Source organism: Panthera onca, chromosome B1 (genome assembly GCF_046562875.1).
Source record: "Panthera onca isolate mPanOnc1 chromosome B1, mPanOnc1 haplotype 2, whole genome shotgun sequence".
Classification (NCBI taxonomy): Eukaryota; Metazoa; Chordata; class Mammalia; order Carnivora; family Felidae; genus Panthera; species Panthera onca.
The window spans coordinates 185046545-185073878 of record NC_138342.1 but is presented as its reverse complement, the minus strand read 5'-3'; positions in this window follow the sequence as shown (position 1 = coordinate 185073878).

The following is a 27334-nucleotide window of genomic DNA, read 5'->3' as shown; positions in this document are numbered from 1 at the left end:
AAAGGCCATGCTGTAACCTGCCAGCTCAGTTCCAGGGAAAACTATTGAGTGAAATTTTATGTGAAGACAGAATGTCTATGGAAGTTTTCAATATCATGATGGTAGGGATATGTTCTAAATCATGATGATGATTAATAACCCCACAAGCCCCTCTATTGATCCTCCAGCTGGCTTCTTGCCTTTGATGTTCAATATATTTATGCTAATTTAGACTCTAAAAATAGTCTACTGTTTAGTTGTTAATGTTTTTGATGTTAGCAGTTATTTTTTGTTACCCTGAATTTAATTTAATCTAATTTAATCTTTGCATATATAAAATCATTTGCATGACTCGAAAGTCAAAACTGTTGTTTATAAGCATATTCAGAAAAGCCTTGCGTCTATTCCAAATTCATCTACTTTATTTCTTTTTTTTTTTTTTTTTAATTTTTTTTTTTTTCAACGTTTTTTATTTATTTTTGGGACAGAGAGAGACAGAGCATGAACGGGGGAGGGGCAGAGAGAGAGGGAGACACAGAATCGGAAACAGGCTCCAGGCTCCGAGCCATCAGCCCAGAGCCTGACGCGGGGCTGGAACTCACGGACTGCGAGATCGTGACCTGGCTGAAGTCGGACGCTTAACCGACTGCGCCACCCAGGCGCCCCCATCTACTTTATTTCTATCCATTCTTTTCATTAGTTCCCTGTTTTATCATATCCAGGTTGTCCAGTTTTTGTATGTACTCTAACTTCTACGTTTTTTTTAAACACAATATATACAATATCCCGTACCTCCTGCTTTGATCACTTACAAAAATATTCTGACAATCATACTTGTACATTCTGAGAGAGAGAGAGAGAGTGAGAGAGAGATTATAGTTGACAATACTCCATTTGGTGGTGTACCCTAGAGAGATGGACATTAATTTTATTTCTTAATCTTCTCTTTTTACAAATAATGCCACAGTAATACAACTTGTGCATGTTTTTCCCCCATATTTTTGGAGGTGAATCTTCCAGCTATATTTACAGAAAGGAGATTGCTGGATAAGAAGTAAACACAGTGATTAGTTTCTTAGATATTACCAAGGGATCCCCATGCTTTAGCAATTTGCACCCCCACCAACACTGCATCAGAGCGCCTCTCTGCACCTTGCCATCAGGGTGTTTCCACAGTTTTCATTTTTGCCAACCTGATACGAGAGAAATAATACTCAGTTCTACAAATTTTCTAACTATAGTACTTAACAAGCATTACTGAAGGGATAATAACTTGCTCTAAATTTTATAGTTTTAGAAATGCTCAGTTATTTAGAAACAGCTCTTTAGTGTCCTCAATTTGCAGAACAACTTTTAAAATACCAGTAACAGACATCCCGGTATTGGTCCATTTACCAGCCAAGGAGAGAGGTGAATCCTTCTTTGTGCTTCCCTAAGGGACATTTAGAAAGCAAAGTGTACGCGTCATTTGGAACTGAAGAGCACTCAGTAGCACCTTGTCTAACATTGCACGTGATATGGCTGGACATGCTACATAATGGTCATACCGTTCCAACCGAAACATATGAATGCTTCTTCCGTTTTTATAAAGAAAATGATTTTGATTCTCTTCTACATGAATTATCAATCTCCTAAGATTTGACAATGAGTACACCATCCATTATAATTCCCCAAGGAGTAAAAAATATAATAACGTTCTTCACATGGAACAATTTTAATTTTAATTAATTTAATTTTAATTCATTTGATGTGGCTTTTCCATACGTTCCTTGAAGCCACTTTTATCATCCATGAAAATCGCAAATAAAAAGGACAAATATTTTGATATTCATTTTTCCCCACAAGGGATACTTGTGCTACTCCATGGCAAGTAGCTATTTAGAACTGGTGTTTTCAATGCTGTTGAACTACCAGAAAGCAAGTTTCTACTTTTTCTTACCACTATTTTTTTTTTGGCTCACAAGGTAAATGAAAAATAACTCAAAGTACTTAATACTATCACTAAGATTATTTATTCAATTATCCAAACAAAATTAAGGTAGTTCTGTTATATTATGTCATGCTAGAGAATAAATTATTATTAATAAAATCCTTGTAAGGGACTCTTACATTCTAGATCATATTTAAAGCCACAGTACTTTTGGGTGTCAGATTATTTTAGTTCGTACTTGTGGAGTTTCATTCTACTTTTATACTTTTTTCTTTCTTTTTTTTTAATGTTTATTTTTTTTTAATTTAATTTAATTTTTTTTTTTTTTTTGAGAGAGAGAGAAAGAGTGCAAGATGGGAGGCAGAGAGAGAGAGGGAGACACAGAATCCAAGGCAGGCTCCAAGCTCTGAGCTGTCAGCACAGAGCCTGTCAAAGGGTTTGAACTCAAGAACCCTGAGATTATGACCTGAGCTGAAGCTGAACACTTAACTGAGTCACCCAGTACACCAAACATTTTTTTTTGAAAGAGAATCAGGAATACATGAAAATGGACCCCATGGCCATTAACTTTCTAATGGAGAAATCATACTAATGGTAATAAGTGCTTCATACTAATAGTAATAACTTCATTTATTTGCCAAACATCCTCTCTAATTTATAAATAAGGTACATTCCATAGATGCTTTAGTTCATAAATATACCCAATCCATTTGGATTATAATATAACTAAAACTCTTGTATTTCAGTCTAGAAGCAAAAAATATCTTGAGAAGAAATGTTTTGAAATAGGTATTTTGCTACTTAATAGGTTAAGAGATCGTAATGTGTAATAGGTATAGGTTACTTATAAGGTATTATCTAGGTAATAGGTACAGATTAATTATTTCTAATAGGTAAAATGGGGAGAGAAAAGCTGCAGTGGTCACGCAAAAATGCTGACTATACACGCATGAGTGTATTTTCCAGCTCTAAAAAGGGTCCTGATAACAGTAAAATAGACCAATTTAACTTGTCACAGTCATGTGCTTTCCACATCTCTATCCCCCCAGCTGGGTGTTTTCATGCAGCAGTGAGCCCAGCTCTCAGACGCAGGAGAAGGTAAAGCACCTTCTACCGCTTTCCACCACTTAAACATTTTATAAGAGGTACTGTACCCTGTGCACTAGTTTCCCTTCTGTATCTTTCCAGTTCCTCAAGCCATATCCACACTCATAATCCCAATCCTCTGCAGGGCTACAAATAGATACTGCCTTTTAAAATGCAGATCATAAATAATAAATAAATAACAAACAAATAAATAAATAAATAATGCAAATTCAAAAAAATTCCTCCACTTCCCTTTTAAGAGCCTCAGACTTCAGCTTCCCTTCATCTTTCAGCCCCAGAGCCTATCCTACATTTCCAATCCCATAACGCAGGAGACAGAGTACACATATCTTCTTTCTAGGAATACAGTAGGCATGTGATTCCTTGTTGTTTTGATTTTAATTTTTTCCACTTAAAATTCCCTCTTCCACTTTCCTGACTCACATGTCATGTGATTAATTCCAATCAAAAGAACTGGTAATTAGGAGTGTCCCTTGAGAGGCGTTTAAGAATAGATTGTGCCTTGCCAACACTCGCTACCTGCCCTGGGGGGGGGGATGCAGACATTGAAAAGCCCCAGAAAACAGCAGAACTACCCTAAGGAAGGAACCCAGGTTCCAGAATCACTGTGAATACTATAACCGCCCACCTTGAGGAACACCCACATTGGACTATTATGTGTGCAGTAAAATAGCACCTATTAGTAACACACTGGCATTTTGGAGTTGATTTGTTAGAACAGTTTTAAACCCTAAATAGTACAGATCCTAAGTAAAAAGGAACGTTATACAATTTACAGTGGGAAACTTCTTTCTAACGTTCTCTTTTTGTTAATTCAGAAAACAAAATATTTATTTTTTTAATTTACTTATTTAGTTTTTAATACTAAATTTAAAAAAATTTTAATTTCAGTATAGTTAACATACAGTGTCATATTAGTTTCAGGTGTACAATTTAACGATTCAACAATTCCATACATTACTCAGTGCTCATCATCATAAGTATACTTTTAATCCCCTTCACCTATTTCACCCACTTTCCCCACCCTCCTCCCCTCTGGTAACCATCTGTTTGTTCTTGGTAGTAAAGAGTCTGTTTTTTGGTTTGTCTGTTTTTTAGGAAAAAAATATTTATTAAACACTAATTTTGATTAGAATACCATGCTAAATTCTTTCGTGAATGTGGTCATGATGAAAGATCAAAGCATGGTCTTTATTCTTAATAAAATTAAAATTTAATATTATCATAGTTTTGACTAAGTTATAAAGGGATCTTCCTTATTAACCCTGTCTTGGAAAATACACTGTGTATATAAAGGAACAAGTGTGAGAGACGTTTCTAGCCCTGTATTTTATGCCAGTGAAAAAAATCCTGTCAAATGTTGTTTATAAAGTATTTCTACAATTTTTTTATTAAGACTCTCCTATGTAAAATGTATTACATGTCACCATAGAAACTTGAGAAAGTACAGAGTCCCTGCATTAAATGAGTTAAAAATATATATAACAACAACCTGGTAAGTCAGAATATTTTCTACTTCCATTTTGAAGGGAAGTCTTATATATATATACATATATTGTTTTTCTCAATACCAAATAGTTTTAAATCTAATAGAGAAAACAAATAGATAATAAAGGCAAAAGGAAGATAATTAAAACTCCATAACAAGATTTTAACTAAATTTCTTTTTCTTTAATGAGAAAAACAAAGTTTCTTAGCAACTAAAATAATTTTTCCTAAAAAGGGCAAAAACAGGATCTCGAAATAAGAAATTCAATTTGAAAAAAAAAAAAGAAAGAAAGAAAAGAAAAAACATTCTCAGAGCCAGGGTTCTCCTAGAATAATATGGCATCAGTATGACATTCACAAGACTCTACTTGAAATTTTAATTATATTTATGCTATTTGAGGCCAACCGATTTACTCAGTCCTGGTTCTGAACCATATTAGGATTTGAACAATATAGTCAGAATAAAACTGCTTTAAATAAAGGGGTACCTTAAAGATAATCACTAGATTGGCTCAGGAGAGTACTATCAAACGCCATGATAAGATGGCAGAATCCTTTTGATTTTTAAAGTAGTTCAATGAACAAATCATCTATGTGGTATTTCTTAATGGCAAGAACCTCTTGTTTTCCTTCAGGAATCCCATACATAAAAATTCTGCTACAATTAATCAAAATACTCAGTTCTGCCTAAGAACAAGTACATGGACAAATTTGTAAAGAATCTCATATTGTAACGTAGAGTTTCAACAATTTCATTGCAGTCCAAATTTTTTCCACTGTATTTTTCACCCTAAGTCACGTAACACAATGTTTACTTGGAACACTCAAGGACAATACACACTAAGAGAAATGATTTTTATGATGCATTTAAATGGAACAGACGTTTCAGCCAGAACAGTACTTTCTCAGTAAATGCCCAATTTTCCATTGCTCTTGAATTAAAATTTACTATTTATCTCAGTAACATTAAAAAACAACAGAGCTTAATTTTGAGATGTTAAATGAAAATCTGAAATTGTTTGAGGAGTGCCTTGGTGGCTCTGAAACAGTGAAGTCCCTTAGTATTTAAGAATGTATTCATTTTGGTTGTAGATAAACTAGTCACATCCAAGTATATAATTTCTAGTCCCCAGCATTAGCATTCTCAGCGAGGCAGGCAAATAGATAACGGCCTCTCATCGTGAAAAGTTATATTACTAATTGACACCTCATATTATTTCCATATAAAGTTTATCAAAGCAATAAAACATCATATTTTTTGTTTTACTATTATCATAGGTAAGTGGGGTTTTTTTCTAGTTTTGTTTTATTTATGCAAAGTGCTTCTAATTATTAGCCTTAACTCTTTCTTGCATTTACACTGAGATTGCTGTTTCTTGCACCATGTAAACTTTAGAAATATATAGACATTCATTAACAATTTTGAAACCATATAAAAATAAAAATGCCAAAATTAGCATTTATAGCACATAGCTTGTGAAGAAACTATGACTAGAAAAAAATAACAAAAAATAGTCAAAGATTAAAGATTCCATTACTCTCCTAAATATACTAATATTTTTCAAAATTTTATTCTAATCAATCTGTTCTAAAATCTAATATTTAACATGAAGAAACTGAAATAATCCTTGAATAATTTAACTAAATCTTTTTGTACGTGTGAATACATATTACCCTTTCTTATAACATTCAAAAATCCAAGGCTATCACCAATGCAGTACCCTCATCTAGTGATAGGTATTCCAGGAAATAACCCTAGAAAGAAATAGGCACTCTAATTTACTCTATCAATGAATCAATTGTTAACTGAGCTGATTCAAATAGCAATATGTATAATTACTTGATATTTGTTATATTCAAATTCTCATTATGGGATATTAGCATGATTTAGCAATATATTGTTCTTTCTCTATAAAGTTACAATGAAGAAATTAGGGGTGCCTGGGTGGCTCAGGTGGTTAGGCATCTGACTTCGGCTCAGGTCATGATCTCACAGTCTGTGAGTTCGAACCCCGCATCGGGCTCTGTGCTGACAGCTCAGAGCCTGGAGCCTGCTTCGGATTCTGTGTCTCCGTCTCTCTCTGCCCCTCCTCTGCTCATGCTCTGTCTCTCTCTGTCTCAAAAATAAATAAAATATTAAAACAAAAAACTTTTTAATAATGCTACTGGTTACATTTCTTCCTATTCAGAATATCTTCCCAATTATAAATTCCTTATATTGAGGCTTGGTCTAACATCTTTATGAGAACTAAGCCATTTAATATAGAGCCATCTGGGTGTTATGGAGCCATCACATGCTAAAAACAGAGACAATATTCTGCTCTATTTTTTTTGTAGGGGTGTCTCTAAGTTGATCCTTTCTAGTGACCACTCTATCCTTTATTTCTTATGTACTCTCCCTTACTAATTTGATGTCAGAGACTGATAGCTGTTAACAAAATTTATTCTCCCATTCCTTATGAGCACATGTATAGATGACATTTCCTAGCCCCTCTTGCAGTTAGGGGAGGCCATATGATAATTTAGCTAGCAAGAGTGTGAATGGAAGTGACATGTGCTACTTGAGCTTGGGGCCATCAAGATAGCAGTATGGCTCCTCCATGTTTCTGCCAATGGGGATTGGAACAAGTAGATGCCTTAGAAGCCCTGTACTAAGAATTGCAGGGGTACCAGGTCTAAGTACCCAATAACATACAGCCAACTTCCTGCCTACCTGAAACACCAACACAGACCAATGACAGAGGGATAAAAAATAACACTCATTTTGTTTGGGTCACTAAGTTACTGTTAGTCCTCGTGTCATAGAAGTTTAGCTACCCCACCTGATATAGAGCTCACAAATAGGGCGATATCATAACAAAAATATATGGCATTTGCTTAGCAGTCACAAAACACATGGTAAGTAAGTATAATGATCTATAAAACAAATAACCCTCTTTACGACATGATAAAACTTATGGTAAATGGCCATGTGGGCAAAACTAGAAAGATCCTATTTGCTTCCAAGAGAGCTTATATCACTAGGATTTGTATTTAGAAAGAGACAGAATATTAGTGTTTGGACTAATAATGGTTCCTCCCTCCCTTCCTTCCTTCCTTTTTCAAGATACAAGAAGAATTGAATTCAGACAAAATGTAACTGTTTTACAATCAGAAATGATGAGAGAGTTCAGAATTAAGACGAAGAATTACATATCTGAGGTTGGGTCCTCTGGAGCAGACTATGAAATTTAAGAACAAAAAGAAAAAAGAACTGAGTAAGCAAAAGAGAAAATGGAAGGAAATCAATCAAAGTGGGCATTATCAAGGAGACTGTAGCAGGCTCAGTCCTGCTGGGGAGCTTTGGGAGAAGGTCTAAAATACACTTCAGATTTATCCCTCCCAAGCAGTAAGAGGTTGGGTTATATAACCTTAGTCCCATCTGCTCCTAGGGTCACTACATCCCTGGTGTTTTTTACTTGTCCCATGCACATAGACTAAGATCAAGTCCTCAAACAAAGGAGTGTAGGTGCTTGCATGGGTAGGATAGTGTGAACGCATACCTGAGCATGCTGAGACAAAACCACAGGGCACTAAGAGCACCTGCTATAGTTTTTATGGTTACTCACAAGTATAACAGACTAAGAATGAATACATTATGAGCCTAGTAAGTTTGAGAAGAAATTCTAATGCAAAAGAAACCTCAGATGTAGTGTAAGAAAACCTGTGAATTCAGGAGCTTTACATTATCCTCAAACCCCCAAACTTGGACCAACAGAAAGAACTGTATATACCTAAAGAAGATATAGCTACTCAAAGTCTATTTTAGATGTGGCTGTGAAAAATAATGGATTAGGAAGAACCTTCCAGCAGGCAAAACTGGGTATGATGTAGAACGATGGACAAGAATTTTCCTCCCATGGAGTAGAACCAGAGTTGAGTCAATAAACTTGTCCCAATGCCCAGGCAGACAACCTTTACAATTTCTGCCCTGCAAGACTCCAGAACTGCTTTAGGCCAAGTTCTACCATGTGTCTGCCATTCTTTTAGTTTTACTGTACTCTGTGTTCTCCCATTGTATATTAGGTATAGATTGTCGTTTACCAATACCTTGTCATTTCATTCAGAGGTCACAAAATCCTAAATTTAGAATGCTCTAGAGGCATCACCCAGAAAATCTAAATGTAGTAAGAGAATACTTGTCTTCTTTTGGGGACAGTATGATTACATTTTAATTTGTAAGAGAATAGTTGCTTTTTAAAACAGCAGTATGACAAGGATTTTATTTTTATTTTTTATAAATTTAAATATGGATTTTATAAAAGTGAGTGCATGCTGAGTAGTAAAAGGATGGATTGGGTGGTGAATGTCTGTTGATGCTTGGTGCCCACCTCCATCCATGCTATGCTACAGGCTATGCTAGAAGTGAGTAATACATTTTTCATATCCTTTTTCTGTCAGGGTTTTAGATACAGTTTGGATTCTAGCATTTGGATGCACCAGGCCACATTTTTGATCATGGAAGTGAAAGAGGTGCTATTTTTCTTCCAGTAGCCATAGTGCCTGTGGATAGGCTTCAGGAGACGTGAATTTTCTGTACTGGTTGCACATGTTCTTTGGCCAGTCAGCAGCCAAGTGTCTTGACATTCAGATGGCAACAACTTCCGGATACTCTTGACCAGAGCTTCAGAGGCATAACTGAAAACTTAAGAGGTCTCCTATCTTTCCTAAAATTCTTCAGACTTTCCAATTGACATATTATGTATGAGAAGAAGGATACGCTTACAGGTTTGCTGGCTGAAGGAGCAGACTATGGAAGACACTATTTGTTGGCTGCCAAATCTATTTTCTCCTCCCTGTCTAGGCACCTCCTAGATTATACTGCCCAAGTGTCCAGGAGTTAATGTGGCCATGTCACTAAATCGTAGCCAATGAAATTGGAGCAAAAGTGATGCATGCCACTGTTATTCAGGGCCATAAGACAGCGGCTTGCCTCCTCCGAATGTTCTTCTTCCTTCTGTGCTGGCATGTCAATGAATGAGCCATCTTGGAAGGCCACATGTGGAAGATGGCAGAGATGTGACAGCTCAGTTCCATGAATACAGGGTAGTCTCAAACATTGCTTTGAAATGTTGTATGAAAGTAATAAGGTAGTCTCTTGTTTGAGTAGTTATCAAGGCTTTGTCCCTGCAAACTACAAGAATGAACTGATTTCTTTTCATTTTTTTCCTTGAATTTTGAAATAATTATAGATTCACAGGAATTTGCAAAGAAAGCACAGAGGTCCAATGTACTCATCAATGAACTTCCCTACTAGTTACATCTTGCATAATTATAGTAAGGCATTTGATATTAGTATAATGCATGTGTACACGTCTATCATTTTGCTACAAGTATAGAGTTATGTGAACACCAGTATCTCAAAATGTAGAATTATTCCATTACCATAAAGATCCCCCTATGCCCTTACAGTCACACTTCCATTTTCACCAATGCCTCTAACCTCTGGCAATCACTATTATGTTTTCCATTTCTGTAACTCTTTCATTTCAAAAATGGCATATCAATAGAATCATACAGTAGGTGATGTTTTAAGAATGGCTCTTTTCACTCATCCTGATGCCCCTGACATCCATCAAAGTTGCCGTGATTATTGATAATTTGTTCTTTTTATTGCTGAGTAGTATTCCATGGCTCTATGGATGTGACACACTTTAACTTTCACCCATAAAGAAACATTTTGGTTGTTTCAAATTTTTTACTATTACAAATAAACCCACCATAAACTACTGTGTACAGATTTTTGAGTGGACATTAATTTTCATTTCTCTGGGCTAAATGCCCAGGAGTGCAACTTTTGGGTCATATGGTAAGAACTTATGATATTTTTTAAAAGGAAACTTTCAAACGAATTTCCAGAGCGAATACATCATTTTCCTTCCTCCCCAGCAATGTATGACAGATCCAGTGTCTGCGTACTTTTATCAGCTTCATTATAATAGATGTATACAAAGATCTTATCACAGATCTTTTAATTTACAAGTCCCTTATGGTTCATGATGTTGTACACTGTCATGTGAATATTTGTCACCCAAATATATAATGGCATGCCCCTTCATGTCCAACTGGATAGTTTAATTGAGTTTTGAGTTTTGGACAAAAATGTGTATCTTATCCTAAGCCAAATCAAGAGCTGACAGCTGAACCAGGCAAGACTTCACCTATCTAAACATTGACATGTTTTTAAATGTTTTATTTATTTTTGAGAGAGAAAGAGAGACAGAGTGCAAGCGGGGGAGGGGTAGAGAGAGAAGGAAACACAGAATCTGAAGCAGGCTCCAGGCTCCGAAGTGTCAGCACTGAGCCCCACATGGGGCTTGAATTCACAAACAGTGAGATTATGACCTGAGCCAAAGTGGGATACTTAACCAACTAAGCCACCCAGATGCCCCTAAACATTGACATTTCTAATAAACATCTCTAAATCTTAAATGGAATCTAAAGGAGAAAGTGCTATATTCTGGGTTTACCCAGAATTACATAATTATTAATTTTGTGGCTAACAGAATAGAATAGCAGTTCACATTATAAATCGAATTCAGTTAGAGAAAAACAAACTTGCATTTTTAATACACCAAAGTCTGTGAACTGTAAGATATGCACCTGCTCCAACTATATGCATCACACAGACTAAAACCATCCTGAAACTTGCCAGAATCCCTATACCCTTTCCATCCCTAACTATGAAAAATATATTGAGATTCGAAACTATAAGATCAGTGAAAGGGAGAGAATTAGAAATAGAGTAAGTGTCAAGAACTCCAAAAAAATTTTTTTTTGGAAATGTTAATGGCTTGGGATCTGAGTATCAGTATTTCCAAAAGGGTCAAAAAGTTCACCTCCAAATACTTTCCCTTATCTTGAGCTATGCCTTTTCAGGACATTCTGGATGAAAGTTCATGTGAAGTCAGCCCCATTCCTAGGACTCTAAGAACAGCCCAGTCATCCACTCCTTTGCATGGTCAGTGTGTCCCTAGTTATAAACCAATTCCATACATGGTAACTTTAACAAGAAGAAGCAAAACTGTTTTGTAGAAAGCTAATCAACAAAAATCAGATATAAGCATCTTTATTTACATCCTAGTTCTATCACTCAACCAGATAAAAGTGTAATGGGGATAAACAATCCACTAACAGAGTGTTGTAGTGAAAGGCAGGACACATACATATACATGCTCAGTATATGTTAGCTGTTTTCTTAATCTGATCAAATTCCACTTCTCCATTCATAGTGATATTAAGTAACTGGAATTGTATTTCCTTAAAAATATGGACACTTACTCTTCCTATGTCAAAATATTATAATGCTACATAATAAATGATAGATCTATGGGATAGCCCATTAAAAACTAATAATTACTTTATACAAATAAAATACAACCATCACTATTATATTATCATAGTGATTATTATCACAATTGGTTAGAAGCCTAACTTTCTCATTAAATAGCAAGTTTTGAAAAATCTTTCAGAAGTGATGGATTCCATGCTAAAATTGGCACAGAAAAAATACATGTTGCATGTATAAATTAATATTAAAAGAACTATAAATCACTTGTAACATTCAGCTAGCATTATTTGAAAATGTCAAAGACAAGAGTACAGCTTGCTATTCTGAATACAGTATTTTTTTAATTCTTTTTATTTTTTACAATGCTCAGTCAGATTGGCACAAACTTTGTCAAGTCTCGGGTTAGAAGGGATCTATAAACATTTCAATTATTTAAATTTTCAGTTCAGTGGGAAAAAAGTCACTATTTTCTTGCACCATTACATGGCTGAATAGACTGTAAATTAAACAGGTGCATAGTTAAGGTGCAGCTGGTTTCATCATTCTAACATGAATGATATGCAACTCCTTTGTTTCTCACATTTGCAGTTATAATAAGTTGGAAACCATCAATTTTCAGGTCATAGAAATAAAAATATCATAAACAAAGAAGTTAAATAGACATATTCAAAAGCACTATTTTTAAAAAATTATATGTAGTTTACCTGCATAATGTATATGTGTATACACACATAAAAGTTTTAATGTAAATATTTGATTTACAATAATAAACTTTGTGTTCCTTTGTCTTGATTACCATAGGCTTATTACCATTGGAAGTAACTTGGGTTTAACTCAATATTATCATCATGAATTTTATTAGATTATTTATGGAATTCAGGAAATATTGCTTTTATATTGTAAGCCTTTGTACAGTTACTTAAGTTCATGACTTTTATTTCTGAAACTCAGAACTCTATGGACGTTAGATGCATACTCACTTATCTTTAAAAGGGAGAATATAGTTTCAAAAAAAAGACTTTGACTTTATAAGTTGTCTGGCATCTGTTTCTATATTAAGTGACAATTTAGAAATTTTTTCTACATTATGATCTCTTGGTGCTACACCTGTCACAGTATCTCAAATGATTTCACATTAGACCAGAATGATTCATATTAGGTTTAAAATTTAGCAGCAATATTTACTCAGAAGTAATAGACTGCTATGGGTACAAATAAGGGTCAAATATTATCTACTTTTCTGTAAAGAAAGGCCAGATCCTAAACAGTAACATTTGCATGTATGGTACCTTTTTGTGGGGAACTATGATTTCTCTTGAATAAAGGGAATAACAGAAAGATAAAACACAAGCTAGAAGATGGGCTTTTAAATAAGTACAACTAACTCTCAATTATCCATGTAAAGTTGTGCTCATTGCTAGACAGAAGGTTAAGGCTCACTAGACTGGGCCATGATGTCCAGTTGGTGCAGTCTCTTGTCAGACGGCTGTGCACTGTTACTCTGGCAGTACACCCACCCTATTTCTTTATCAAAAAAAAGAAGGATTGTCAGAGGAGGACAGCTGAGTTGACTCCATTTCATGTCTCTGTATAGAAATGTTCCCTCTAGTTGATGAAGGAGCATAAGGCAGGCTGAGGACAAAGCACAAGCTAACAACACCCCCCTCTGCCCAGGTGGGACCTGTGTGACATTCCTTAGACACTCCTGGCTGCCTAAGAACAGAGAAAAGGAAAAAACCAATGTTTAACTGATAGAGATCACAGTCATGCAGGACATGAGTCTCCATGAGCTGGGTGGCTCAGGCAGTTAAGCATCTGACTCTTAAATTCGGCTAAGGTCATGTTCTTGGAGTTTGTGAGATTGAGCCCTGAGTCAGGCTCTGCCCTGACACAGGGAGCCTGCTTGGGATTCTGTCTCTGGCTCTCTCTCTCCCTCTCTCTCCCTCTCCCTCCCCTCCCTTTCCCTCTCTCTCTCTCTCTCTCTCTCTCTCTCTCAAAATAAATAAATAAACTTTAAAAAAAAAAAAGATGAGGCAGATTTTTCTATACTCACTACCTCACTCCTCAGCCTATGCTTTTCCCAAACAATCAGTTTTTGCCTTCAAGACTTGTCCAAAGCCAAAAACTATTATCATAACATAAGCTCTTGAAGTACAGAAAACTAAGCATTCTGGGCCTTGAAAAATAAGGTCTCAGATTCTTCTCTTCTTTGTGAGAGGCACACTGAATTTCCTGGTGATGAGAACCAATAAATCTGTGTTCTGTTTCATTAGCAAGCTTGTGACATTGATCAAATATGCCTAATCCCTACCATTCCTATCCAGAAGGCTAAAGAACATTCAAAAACACTTCCCTTGAAGAGAAAGAATGATAAAAGAGGCCCGGTTCTTAAGTGTTCTTGTGCACCGCCCCCCACACCCCATCACTTTGTCAGGTGATAGATATGTTAATTAGCTTGCCTGTGGTATTCCTCTCACGATGTATAGACCAAAAACATCACATGGTGCTCCTTAAATATATACAATTTTTCTTTGTCAGGTATACCTCAATAAAGCAGGAAAAAAAGAAAAATAAAATATAATTTTTAAAAAAATAGTCCCTGTTCATTTTAGGTGTCTCTGGGACAGGAGAGGTACAGATTTTGAGCAAGCACTGGAGAAAATGACTTAGGAAGGCAGTAAAGCCACGAAAGCAATCAGGCCAGGAGCACTCTGGCATGGCCCTCACATAAACATGTCAACTTTTATTTCACCTTTCAAATATGGAGTAACTATAGCAAAGTAGTAGGGGAAAATGAGTAGCTATTTCCTGGCCTTTTAGAAAATGAGTCCAACAGAAGTCATCCTTGCCCTTTGCTGGAAAGAACCTACTGCAGGCTCTCACCTGGGGGGAAAGTACTGCCTTTTCCCATTCAGAAGGAGAGCACATTTTTATTCTGTCATTCTCATTTCCTTGAATGAGGTGAGGAGATGAGTTAACTGGAATGTTCTCTCCGTCCAAAGGCTGCTCTTTATAGCCCTCAGGTCACTCTGAGTCATTCAGATAAATGTCACCAAAACTCCCAGATGCTACTGACCATGTCAATTATTTTAAAATAAAACTGAGCCTAGCTTAAAAAGTTTTTTGAATGAATATGTCTCCCATGCTTGATACATTTATATTATAAAAACTAAGTTTTTCTTCTAAATAGTGAAATTGAAAATACTTTGATAATCTAAATATTTTAAGAATAAAACCACACCACTATGTCTGTCATTAATTCAATTCATTGTAGATTCTCCATATCAATAAAGCCAAATGATAGGAATGTAAGGGACAGCATTACATAAGACTACTTTCTAAACTTCATGAAATGATATTCAAGTAGTTTTGATATAATACAGACATGTTGCTTGGAATAAATATTGTAAGAATTGTATCAGTGAGGGCAATAGTATTTATTACAATTATTTATGCTGCTAACATAATGGTTATTATTACTTGGCAAAGCATACTTTATGATCTACATTTTGTTATGGGTTCTGATGAGGTTTGGAGTGATGGTGGAGTTCAGAGTTGACGGCCAAGAAAGAATTCTTGAAGATGTCTTTGGTGCAAAAAAGTGATTTTATTAAAGCACAGGAACAGGACCCTTGGGCAGAAAGAGCTGCACTGGGGTTGTGCAGAGTGACTGGTTATAACCTACGAAGTTGGGGGAGGTAAAGGCCTCCAGAAGGGCTTTGATACGCTAAAGAGGACACCTAAGATACCTGAGGCCTTGTATTATGGAGCTAAGGTTGTTTTTTCTCTACTAAGGCATTAACATTGGGAGAGTAGGGGGTTCCTGTATTTGCCTCAAGTATTTGTCAATGGGCTACAGGTTATAAGGAACTTTAATATTACCTACCATTTCCTTCTTGCCTTTGTTCCCCACAACACTATGGAGGGGAGGGTGATGTTAGGGGCTCCAGAACACTGAGTCTACAGGTTTCTGGAGATTAGGCTATTGACAAGACTGCCTTTTTCTCGTAATTTATTAAGATATTTATAAACTGATGGAGACTCCTGTCCTGCATGACTTTGATCTCTGTCAGTTAACCATTTGTTTTCTTTCCTTTCCTTTGTTCTTAGGCAGCCAGGAGTGCCTGAGGAATATCCCAGATACCCCACCTTGGGAGGGGGGTGGCGTATGCTAGCTGGTATTTAGCCCTCAGCTTGCCTTACGGTTCCTCATCAGGTACTTTCATGTATTCATATTCACTTAATTTTTTTTCATCACTATGACCCCATCGTGATGCTGCTAAAAGAAAATCCAGAGATGGCCAGGAAACAATAATGACTTTCAAAGGGCTTGCATTTTAGTCAAGGAAGATTATATACTTGTATTTAAATATTTAATTCTACAATGAGTTAAATAAAGTTCTACAATGAGTTAAATAAAAGAAACAATGTTTAACTGAGCAGGTGAGATCTGGAAATCTCTGTCAGTAAGAAAGAGCTAAGCAAAAACATAAAAAAATAAGATGAAAGCCAGCTAAAAAATAAGAAGAGTATGCTCCAGGCAGAAAGAAAGAAGGTGAAAGCAGAACGTGGCACATTGAAAGAACTGAAGAAAACACAGAATGTCACAGAATAAAGTGAAAGTTATTGAGGTGGAACCTGGTAAGAAGCAGCTGAGGAACAAGCAGAAGCCAAACCCTGAAAGGTCAGGAATTTGAACACTTTGGGGAGAGCAAGAAATCTTTAAAAGGTTATAGACAAAGTTGTAACACCAGATTTCTGTTTTCAAAAGGCAGCTCTGGCCGTAGTGTGAAATATGCATTGGAGGACAAGATTAACTAATTAATTATTTCGAAGAATTCATGATGAGGCGGTCGTATCACACAGAAGAGACAATGGTGATGTGAACGGAAGAATCTGCAATGTGAATGAAGTGAAATTCAAAGGAAGCAATGGCCCTTGATTTCCTTGATGTATTACAGGAACTACCTGAAGTCCACAGTTGCAGCTAAACCATGCTATGTGCCTTTCAGTGACATATCTTTTTTAAACTGTGTTTTCAGAACTCTCTGTGATAAAGAGTAAGAACTGCAAAAAAACATAGTATAGGACATGCAGGTGGCAGTACACAACTTCACCCTAATGATGAGATGTGCAGTGCCCAACAGGTGCACACAGCCCATTAAGCCCTAGTTCCAGTTTAAGAATGAAAGAAAAATAACATTTTTCTTTCCATTTCCTTTTTCTTTTTAAATTTGGCTACTGAGTTATTGGGATATGAATTCTCATTAAGTATTTTAGACCCACCTATCTAAATAAGTGAAACTGGTGGGTTGGCATAGAGCTGCCATGAAAATGAAACTACTGAGAAACTAATGGCACTGTTTACTGGATTCAGGTTGCAGCTGCTATGTTTGAACAAACAAACACAAATGCAAAGACTGTCTTCAAAGCAAGAGCTGGTTGAGTTTTGATTTTGAAGGTGAGGCAGTTAGGAGTGAGACTATGAGAGTGACAGTGCTGCCTTCGCATTCAACTTGCCCCAAAGCAATTTGTAACTGCGGGTTCTCCATTCAGATCCACATGCTCTGTCAGTAAATGGTATCACCAACCACTCAGCTGGATAAGCCAGAAACTAAAAAGTAAACTTTGCCACCTTCCTCTCACTTACTTTGCAAGTCCTAGCAACCCCCTAGTCCTGAGCATTCAAGCCTCCTCCATATTTCTGGATTGGCTGGTATCCACTTTCTTCCACTCCCAGTGTCACTATCCTATGTATGCTACCCAGAAGAAAAGGAACCAGAAGAGAAACTGAATGAGAAAGTGTTGGGAATTAAGAGAGAAAACCAGGAGATCTTCCCAAGGACTAAGGTCAACCCAGTGTGGCTGAATGATGAAAACAGGACATAAAGTATTTATTGAGTTTGGATAGAAGAAGAGTGCTAGTTTGGGAGCACACTTTTACTGGATACTGAAGCAAGATTCTCCTGAGCTGAAGAGCGAATTAAACTACAAACAAACAAAAAACAATAAAGGCTAAAAGAGTAAAAAATAATTCTTCCAAGCAGCCTAATAGAGATAGTTGTAGTTCCCGACAAGAGATAGGTCATCAATGAAAGTTCTGGATCTGTGTTGACAGTCATGCTGGGGAAGGGGAAGGCTCTGAGCATATTTAAATGCTGCTAGGGCAAATCAGTAGAAAAGTTTTAGAAACAAGTGAGAAAATGTAATTGAAGAAGATAGAACTAAGAGAAGGTAGAAGTGGGCCAACATGAAAAGGGTAACACTTGGATTGTAGCAGAAAAGAGGAAGAATGGACGGGTGTATTTTTAAGCTGTAACTATCATTTATTCATCTAGAATTTACAGAGAAATTGTAGGTAAAAGTCATCATAATAGTTATCTTTCTCTTGTAATCGATTTAACAGACATACTTGTGTGATATTAAACATGCTACTGGCTAAAATGACTAATAAAATAGAGATATAGATGTTATGACATTTATTCATAGCCCTATTTCATTTTATATTGTTCTTAACATCAATAATGTTTTCTTTGATGAAAAAAGTCTTGCATTATATGTTTCTATTTTCATTAACTGCTTTTTTCTTTTTGACTCATAAAACTTTTATTATCTCGATTTTTAATTACCCTGATGAATATAACTTCATAATAAAATTAAACCTTTATATATTGGTATCAAACCATCATGCTGATCACCTTCCTATTTGGCACTGTTCTGAATTTCCACAGAAACACATGAGAAAATTAGAACACATACACATCCACTCAAATTCCACTGTCTTCTAGTGCCTCCCAATTTTTTTTGGTGATAGTATTACTCCTTTTCTTATGAGAGTCTAACTTTACATACTTTAGTGATAAGTACAATGTGATTATATTGGTGAAAATATGGATGCATTTATTTACTTAATACTATAATTTATGTTTAGAGCAGTATCAGGTTTATAAACAAGATTATGCAGAAATTATAGAGTTCCCATATACCTCATTCCCATCCACCCATGCCCACACACAGTTTCCCCTATCATGAACATTCTGCATTCATGTGGTACATTTGTTATAACTGATGACTCAATGTTGATACATTATTATTAACCAAGGTCCATAATTTACATTAGAATTCACTCCTTGTGTTATACAGTGCAATGGATTTTGACAAATGCAAGCAGCAATGTGTCTAACATTACTGCTCCACTGTCCTAAAAATCCCCTGTACTCCACCAATTCATCCTTCCTCCCCTTTCCATGAATTCCTGGAAACCACTGATCTTTTCACTGTCTCTAGTTTTGTCATTTCCAGAATGTCATTTTGGAATCATACAGTGTATAGCCTCTTAAGACCGGTTTCTTTCACTTAACAATATGCAGTTAGTATCCTTCATATCTTTTCCTGGCTTAGTAGTTCCTCTCGTCTTATCAGTGAATAACATTGCATTATATAGATGTAACAAGTTTGCTCATCCATTCGCTTATTGAAGGACATCTGGCTGCTTCCCATTTTTGCCAATTATGAACAAAGCTGCTTTAAACATTCATATGCAGGGTTTTGTATGAACATACGTTTTTAACTCATTTGGGTAAATATTAAGGAATGTGATTACTGGATCATATGGTAAGCCTATACTGAGCTTTGTAAGAAACCACCAAGCTGTCTTCCCAATGTCTTTACCTTTTTACACTCCTACGAGCACTGAAGGAGAGCTGCTCTTGCTCTACATTCTTCCCACCATTTGGTGTTGTCAGTGCTTGGGTTTCAGCCACTGTCACCGGTGTCTAGTGGTATAGCATTGTTGTTTTAATTTGCAACTCTCTAGTGACATCTTTTCACATACTTATTTACCATCTGTGCATCTTCTTTGGGGAGGTATCCGTTCAGATCTTTTGCCTATTTTTTTTAAAAATCAGGTTGTTTTCTTATTATTGAGTTTTAGGAGTTCTTTGTATATTTTAGATACAAGTCATTTAATAGATACATGTCTTGCAAATATTTTCACCCATTCTGTGGCTTGTCTTTTCATTCTCCTAAGAGTGTCTTTTGCAAAGCATAAGCTTTAATTTTAATGAAGTCCAATTTATCAATTTTTCCTTTCACAGATTGTGCTTTTGGTGTTGTTTATAAGAAGTCACCACCAAACCCAAAATCACCAAGGTTTTTCTATGTTGTCATTTAGAAATTTTACAGTTCTGAATTTTACATTTAAGTCTATGACACACTTGAGTCAATATTTATGAAAGGTATAAACTTGTGTCTATATTGATTTTTTTGCATGTGGATTTATAGTTGTCCTGAACTATTTATTGAAGAGACCACTGTTTGTTCACTGTATTTCCCTGATTTTTTTATCAAAAATCAGTTGACTATACTTGTATAGGTCTATTTCTGGATTCTCTATGCTGCTCCATTAATCTATTTGTCTATTCTTTTCCCAATACTACACTGTATTGATTACTATAGCTTTATAAGTAAGACCTGAATTTGGGTAGTGTCAGTTTTCTGACTTTTTTCTTCTCTTTCTTTTAAATTTTGTGTTTTTTTTTTTTTTTTGAGAGAGAGGGAGTACCAGCAGGGGAGAGACAGAGAGAGGATCCAAAGCAGGCCCCACACTGACAGCAGTGAGCCCAATGTGGGTCTTGAACTCACGAATTCTGAGATCATGCCCTGAGCTGAAGTTGGGCACTCAACTGACCTAGCCACCCAGGCACCCCTTTTCTTCTTTTTCAATATTGTGTTGGATGTTCTGGGTCTTTGATTTTCCATACAAACTTTACAGTCAGTTTGCTAGTATCTACAAAATAACTTGATGAGAATTTGATTAGAAGTGTGTTGAATTTATGCATCAAGTTGAGAAGAACTGACATCTTAACAATATTAACTCTTCTGATCCAAGAACATGGAATATTTTTCTATTTATTTAGATCTTAATTTCTTCAAATAGAGGTTTGTATTTTACTTATATACATATATTTGTTAAATTTATATCTGTTTCATTTCCTTTTTGTTGCTAATATAAATGGTGCTGTGCTTTTAATTTCAAATTCCAATAGTTCTTTCCTGACATGCAGGAATGCCAATGACTTTTGTATATTAACTTTGTATCTTATAACCTTTCGAAATCACTTATCAGTTACAAGAGTTTGTCAATTCTTTCAGATTTTCTAATAGACAATCAGGTCAAATGCGAACAAATGTATTTTTATTTATTTCATATATGTATATGTGTGTGTGTGTATGTATATATACCTTCTTTCTTTCGTTACTTTAGCTAGATCTTTCAGTACATGTTGAATAGGAAGGGTGAGAGCAAACATCCTTACCTTATAACCAATTTTAGGTGGAAAGCATCTAGTTTCTCACCATACATAGGATGTCAGCTGTAGCTTTTTTGTACAAACTCTTTAAGTTGAGCAAGTTCCCTCTCTATCCTAGTGTGCTGAGACTTTGTCATGAAAGGGTGATGAAATATGTCAAATACTTCTGTGTCTATTGATGTGATCATATGATTTTCTTCTTTAGTGTGTTTATATAATAAATTACAACTTAAATTCGTTTACCTGTTGAACTAGCCAAGTATTCCTATAATATATCCCACTTGGTCATAGTATAAAATTATTTTTATACATGACTGGATTCAATTTAACATTTTGTTGAGGATTTTTGCATCTATGTTCATGAGAGATCATGGTCTATAATCTTTGCTTTAATGTCTTTGGTTTTGGTGTTCAGATAATTCTGGGTTCACTGAGTGAGTTAAGAAGCATTTCTTCTGTTTTTTTCTTCCTGTAAGGTAGAGAATTGGTATCATTTATTCTTTAAATGTTTAATGAAACTAACCATTGAAACCACCTGAGCCCAACACTGTTTGTTTGATAAAGTTATTAATTATTGATCCAATTTCTTTAAACAATATAAGCCTATACAGATTACCTATTTCTGAGTGTGGGCAGATTTTGTCATTCAGGGAGCTGATCTGTTTCATGTACATTATCAAATTTGTGATTGTTCATGAAATTCTGTTTTTTTAAGTTTGTTTATTTATTTTGAGGGAGAGAGGTGGAGGGACAGAGAAAGAAGGAGTGAGAGAATGCTGTTAGCATGGAGCCTGATGTGGAGCCTGACCTCACTAACTGTGAGATCATGACCTTAGCTGACATCAAGAGTCATACATACACTCCACTGACTGAGCCACCCAGAAGCCCATGAAATTCGTTTACTATCCTTTTAATGTTCATGGGATCAGTAGTGATGGCCTCCCTTAATGTTCATGGGATCAGTAGTGATGGCCTCTCTTTCATTTCTCATATAAGTAATTTTTGTATTCCATTTTTTTCTTACTTAACTTGGATGAAGTTTTATCAATTTTAATGATTTCTTCCAAGAACCACCTTTTGGTTTTTGATTTTCTCTATTAATTTCCAGTTTCCAATTCCATTGATTTCTTCTCTATTTTTTATTTTTTTGTATCTTCTGCTTACTTTGGATTTAATTCATTCTCCTTTTATAGCTCCAGTATGCATTTATGTTTACCTCTAGTCATCTATCATTTCTCTCCTCATTCAAGTCTTACCTCTACATGACCTAGAGCAGCAAAGCAGTCATTACTTGTCTCTGAGTATAAAAGGAGATTTTGGTACACATGTGATAATGATCTGAAAGCAAGTGATTTGGATTTGTGGAAGCTAGTACGAATTGTGAGAAAAAAGAATTTTCTTGAAACTTTTAATCTGGACTCTAGACATCAGTAAAGCTCCCAGGATTAAAGCACAGCAGCTTAAAAAGAGAGTAAATGGACTAGGGTAAGACTTTAGGATGGTTGCTAACACACAAAGAAGGGCAAAACACTTCCTGGGATGGAGACAGAATCTAGTAGAAAGAAGACTGGAAAGCCAAATTGAGATACACGTCTCCTACCCACCCCATCCCCTTGAACTCAAAGTCCTGAGAGGGGAAGATGCAAAAATACTAAGGTAGGGTTCAGCAAGTCCAAGAAACATGTGGTATCTTTTCATTTCCACAGGTGAAGGTTTAGGAGACAGAAGTTTTTTAAAGAAACCAGATTTTCAAAAGAGCTTCATATCCTACAGGTTTACAAAAAGGTACAGAAGACCAAGAGTTCAGGGAGATTTCCAGGCACAAAGGAAATTGTATGGGCTTGTAAAATCCAGCCCACTGTATACAGAAATTTTCAGACCTATGGAAGAGACTGGGAATACTGAGATGACTGGTAGAACCAGGGAAGCTTGGGCTTAGCAGAGGAGGTAGCAGTATGTGGAAATGGCAAAGACCAGAGTCCCTTGCAGCAAAGACCACCACAATTAAAAGGCCAGTTTGGACCTGTCATCCTTCACCCAATACAGCAGGAAAAGATGACATTTCCACAAAATTAAGCAAAATCAGAAACAACTAAAGGCCTCAAAAATCTAATCTAACTTCTTGTTACCAGAACAATACATAAGGCCCTAGGTAATTTGGTTTACTAGTGGGAAGAATGGTTGAAGACTTCCTAAAATAACATGTACCCAAATTGACTGAGTTCTGTCCATTATATGTCTCTTGGCATGTGGCTTTAAGTCATGTGATTTTCTGTGTCCAAAGATGTGTGAGTAGATGCAACTTCACTATATGCACAATAGAAGGTGTAAGAGCTGCTGCATGTTTCTGTTGGCACTTGTGCTTTTGAAAGAAACATGAGAGTGATTTAGGAGAAGGAAATCAAAGATATTGTCACTTTTTTTTCACAGATTATAATTTTGCAGCCCCGGGTGAGTTCAATAATTGACATAAACTAACACAAATGGTAGGGTACAGAGCAACACATGAAAGATAAAATTATAAAATATGAAAATGCAGAATTGGAATCTTACATATGATTTGATCCAAACCCCTATTCTACAGAGTAGAAAAAGCCATAGACCATCTTCACCAACTGCCAAGTAACTGTAGTCCTTATGGAATTAACACTGACACTAAAGGGACAGTGTTCTTGCACTAAAACTTACTGTCTAGAACTAAGCCCTTGATATCCAAGCTTATGCCCCTTCCACAGGGAAAGCAAGTATTTCCTTTGTCCCATGTTCTTCATCAAATTGATTGTTTTTAAATTTCCAAATGTCACCAGGGAGAACCAAATTCACTCATTCATTCATTCAATCAATCATTCATTTATTCACATATTCATCAATAATTATTACCTACATATTATATGTCCAGCACAGTTCTCAGCACTATGGATACAGGAATAAACAAAACAGATAAAATATCTACCCTCATAAAACTTAGATTCCAGTAGGAAAAAGAAGACAGTATATAGGCAAAAAGTAAACATGTGATATATAATATGGTAATTACTACCATGGAACATAAAAAGAGTAGAGGAGATAAGAATCGCTATATAACATAGAGAATCAGGCAAAACCTGTGTGGTAAGGTAACATTTGAGAAGAGACACAATGGAAGTGAGAAAGTCAATCAGTATCTTTGGAAAGAGCATCCCAGGAAGATGGAACAGGGACTGAAGAAGCCCTAGGTACAATAATGCTTGTTATTTTCAAGAATGCGAAAGAGGTTAGAGTAAATGGGTAGGGCATAGTGAGAACTGAGATCAGATAAGTAGTGGTGGCAAGTGAATGGTCTAAATAGGACTTTGGAACTTGCTGTGAGTGACTGAGGAACCTGTTGACAACCTATAGAAACTGGAGCAGTAGTTAAGAAGCTCCTACAGTCAAGTAAAAAAGAATGGATGGTGGCTTAGGTCACATTTGTAGTGGTGGAATGAATGAGAATTGAGCAAGATTTGGTTGTATTTTGAAGGCATACAGAATCTGTGATCAACGCATGAGGACAAGAAGAACAGTCAGAGTCACTAAGTGGGTTTCTGGTTTTTGTTTATATTTCCCTTTTTGTTTGTTTTCTGCAGTAAGGACAGAAAAATCCTATCACCCATTTCCCCTTTGACTTTATCATTGGTAGGAACAAATCTAAATTTCAAGAAACTAGTCTACCCTCCTTCCGCGCGCGCGCGCGCACACACACACACAGTGTCAGAAAGTATCTATTCAAATATTTCACCATCTCATCACCTTGCCCTCACTCTTCTATCCTGTTGAGTACAAAAGCTAACCACTCAAATCCTAGTCTATCCTTTTCTGTTCTTCTGTAACCTTGAAAATTAAGTTTACACACAGAGACTGAGGAAACACAATCCAGCACAAGCTATTATTTACATTTAAACCACGCTGTGTCCTAGACAAGTTACCTGACTTTTCCAGAGTGACATCCTGAAGAGAAATCATATAACTTGCACTTCTATATGCTTGTCCTACATTCCATTTACCCTCTTTATCTGAAATAATATATTTTTCAGGGGCACCTGGGTGGCTCATTCAGTTAAGTGTCCAACTTCAGCTCAGGTCATGATCCGACAAATTCAAGTGTTCAAGCTCTGCATCAGGCTGTCAGCACAGATCCCACTTCAGATCCTCTGTCCCTTTCTCTGCCCATTACCCACTTGTGCGCTCTCTCTCTCCCCCCTCTCAAAAATAAGTAATAAAAATTAAAACGTTGAAATAATCTTTTTTTCAATTCTCCTTCAAAAATATACAAGGAGTCAGTGTTACCAGAAAGAATATCTGGCTAAAGTTGGTCCTGGGCTGACATTTTCTATTAATTTATACTCCTTTACTTTGAAATTGTTAAGTATCACTTAAAAATAATACATTTGTCTTTAATCATTCAAATCCAAATTCTGATCTAAAACTATCTCTTAATGTACCCTCATCTCTTGTCTTGGTCTTTTGACATAGCAAAATTTCTGTGTATACTATCTCTAATTCCTCTCTATTCATAACATCTAACCATATTGTCATCCAATCACTCCACCAAATAACTTCTATTCACAGTTTTCAGTGACTTATGGTTTGTAAAATCCATTGTCCAGTTCTCAGTCCTCATCTCCCTTGACCCATAAACAGTTTTTGGCAGAGTTGTGCATTTTCTGTTCAAAAAATGCACTCATTAGGCTTCTGAGAAAGTGTCCACTCTTGATTCTCTATCTGCCTAATGGGCTGCATATTCTCAGTATCCTTATCTGGTTCATTCACCTCTAAATGTAGGCACTGCCTGGAGGTGAGTTCCCAGAAATCTTTTCACTATATATATTCATTCTGGAGTCTAGATGAACTCAACTCAGTTCATGACATTAAGTAACAACTGTATACTGATGATTCCAAAAATTATGTATCACATCCCATACTTCATTCCTGGATTCCATATTTGTCTGCGTATTTCCATTTCACATCTAAGAGACATCTCAAACTTTGCATGTCTGAAACCCAGCTTGCTATTTTACATCCTCAAAATTGCCCTTCTTATAGTCTTCTCCACATCAGTTAATAGAAACTTTATTCTTTCAGTTGTCTAAGCAAAAATGGGCTACTTTTTATTCTCACAGCCACATCTGACCCATTAGCTAACTATACCCGTCATATTTCAGTATGTCCAGAATCTGACCATTTCCTCACTTTCATCATTACTATCCTGGCCTATGCTAATATCATTTCATCTCGGATTATTGCAACATCCTTCCTCTTCTCTCTGCTTCAGCTTTGTACCTTGCACAAGAGTCAGAGTGATTACTTTACATAATAGAAAAGACATTACTTCTGTGCTCAGAAGCTTTCTATTGGCTCCCGTATCATTCAGAGGAAGCCAAAAGCCTTACCACTGGCCACAAGGCCTTCCTGATCACACGTGTCTTCTCCTGGAGCTCTAATCTTAGATGTTCTCCTTCTCCCTTCCACTCACTTTGCTTCAACCATACTGAACCCTTTACTGGTCCTAAATACAGAAAGCAGAATCCTGCTTTTTGGAAATGTTCTTTTCCCAGATATCTACTTGGTTTATTTTCTTTTTTTTCTCCATGCTGAACAACACCTTATCAGGATGACAACTCTATATAAAACAGTATGTCTCCACCACTCCAGCTCAGCCAGGAATCATCTATCCCCCCTCCTTTGTCTCCTTTATCTTTTTTTCCATATACCTCACACTATCTAATGTACCCATTTTGCTAGGTTTTATATTTATTGTATGCCTTTGACATTAGAAAGTGAACTCTGGACAGGGACTTTGCTTTGTTCTTGCTATGTCCAAGCACCTAGAATAAAGCCTGACACATAGTAGGTGCTCGCTAAGCAGAACATCTAAATGAAAGACAAAATATAAAGCCAAATGTTGACAGCAACAAAAGATAATTTAGACAAAATTCATTTTGTTTAAGTACCAAAGTCCATTTACAAACTTGGAAGATCTAGTTGACAAGACACATTTGGGAGATGTAAATCTTTCTTTCCACTCCTTTATAGACTTTAAAATAGTCACAGTATTTTGAAAATGCACAATTCATACTGAAACCCAATTGGGAAAAAATGTGTTATAAAAGTTTTCTAGGGTTTATGTTTGTAGTAAAATAAATTTTAGAGTACAATCATAATTCCTGTCTC